Genomic DNA, 2192 nt, shown 5'->3' with positions numbered 1-2192 from the left:
GTATCGCCACTCACCACTGGTCCTAAAGGCATCATCTGTCCTGGATTCCCTGTGTTTCCAGTTCCTATCTGTACCAGTGTACATGCTCTGGTCTAGCCAGACTTGCAAGACATTCTCTACCTCTTGTCGTATGATCCCTTTACCCTTTCATTTTTCCATTCCTTTGGCTTCCCCAAGCATTCTTGACTTTTATGCTCCCAGACTTTTCCTTTCAGGCCTGAGAACATGAAGATAGTGGTTGTTTTTCTTTCCCCGCTTTCTTTAGGGCCTGCATTTCACTGTTTTGTGTGTGTGGGGGGTTTGACTTTGTTTTTAGTTTTCATACATTTTAAGTATTAAACTCCAGGACTATGGGAGTGAGTAAATTATCTATCACAAATGGCAATAAAATGTATGAGCCAAGGCACGTAGATATAATTATTGTATGCCATTTCATAGAATAATACAGTTTTAAAATTGGGAGACACTCTGGGTATCATCTTGTGAACGGCACCTTTAGGAGGGAGTTGCGACTCAGAGGATGAGTACATTACTTAAGGTGGGTGTTGTAGAGCTAGCACTAGAGCTCAGAACAGATTAGAACTATGTCTTAGATCAGAGTAACACGTGCTGAGAACCCAGACAGGGGAGGCATGTATTTAAACCTGCTAGAATAACTTTTACAAAGCAAGACATTTATTATATGTCACAACCCAGTACACACACATGAATCAGTAAATGAATTAATGAAACAAGCAAAACTACAAAGCAGTAGTCTGGGATATATGATATTGTTATTTTTCTTTCCCTTTTTAAAAGTTCTAGATTTGACTCATTACATTTATTTCATAGCCACATACATCTTATCCTACAGTTAAAAAAATCCAGCTCTCAATGCAAACAGTTTAAGAAAATAGTTTCCCCCTCTAAATGCTTATAAAATAATAGGAGAAACACAATCTACACATGTGTGGTGAAATGACTCCCTTTACATAGCCTTTTTTGCCTAGGTTCTCAGGAAAGACAGCTCAAGAGATCTTTTCCTTTACCACAGAGAAGTTACCTTTGCATTAGATAATAATCTTAGAGGGTTTGTTATTTTTGTCTAAGTTAATTAACTTTTCCTGGTTAGTCTGTAAACAACTTACCATATATACTTGAGTATAAGCTGACCCGAATATCAAACAAGGCACCTAATTTTACCACAAAAACTGCATTAAAAATGTGCTAAATAAACCTGGGCTTATACATGAGTATATATGGTAGTTTGATAAATTGAAAGTGGTCCTAGGCTGTATCCTGTCTGTGATTGATAGGCATTTTGTAGGTATTAGTCAATAGTCTATGCAAATGGCGAATTGTAGCATGCCAATGAAATTCTGTGGTCCAATGAAGAGGATTAACCAGTTAATGGTCACCCTACTGGGAAGGGCCATGCTTAAATGACAAGGAGTTGTACTTTTAAGGATTTTGAGGTAGAATGAAGTGGAAGGAAGAAGCAGAAGGAAGAAAGAAAATGTAAAGAGAGAAGAGGCAAGGAACCTCCTAAAAGAGTTGTAACATTGAGGGACAGAGAGAGGCTAGGAAGGGACCCAGTGCGAGAGTCAGTGGCAACAGGCAGCTGAGAGGAACCTGCCCTGAAGCGTATAAAGGCCGGTATGGTGAAGAAGAGATGAGAGAGCTGTTCTGTACTGAAGAGAAACTGCCCACATGCTTTCCGATCCTGAACCCAGATACTGTAAGTATGGTCTGTAAGTTCTAGGCGGCCCTTGCAATGGGTCATGGAACCCAGAGGAGAAGTAGAGATTGCATTTGGAAGGACAGTTGATATCAGAATTGCTAAAATACTTGGAGAACGGAAATGTGTCTGGCAATCACCTCATCGGAATCAGCTTTGGGTTGATGGTGATTCCTGTCATTCTTCTTGTCTATTTAGATAGGTTCTGACACCACTGCTATTACTCCCCTCATCAGTTTGCATGTGGAAAGTCATGCAATCTTAAAATACCAATTCAGTACTTTAATATGTAAGGAATCTCAGAAGGCATGCCTTATTATTTGTGGGGTAAGTGCTGTGGGGTTCAGAGGAGGAAGGGATAATATGTTAGGGTGGTAAAGGGAATAGTTTTGGAAGAAGAGTTATTTTAGCTGGGTTTTTAAAAAAAATCATTGGGAATTCTTATAGATATTATAACAATCCATAATTCAGTTAG

This window comes from Echinops telfairi, unplaced genomic scaffold, assembly GCF_000313985.2.
Source record: "Echinops telfairi isolate 266 unplaced genomic scaffold, ASM31398v2 ScPeMD7_7424;HRSCAF=8462, whole genome shotgun sequence".
Lineage (NCBI taxonomy): Eukaryota > Metazoa > Chordata > Mammalia > Afrosoricida > Tenrecidae > Echinops > Echinops telfairi.
This window is presented reverse-complemented; position numbering follows the sequence as displayed.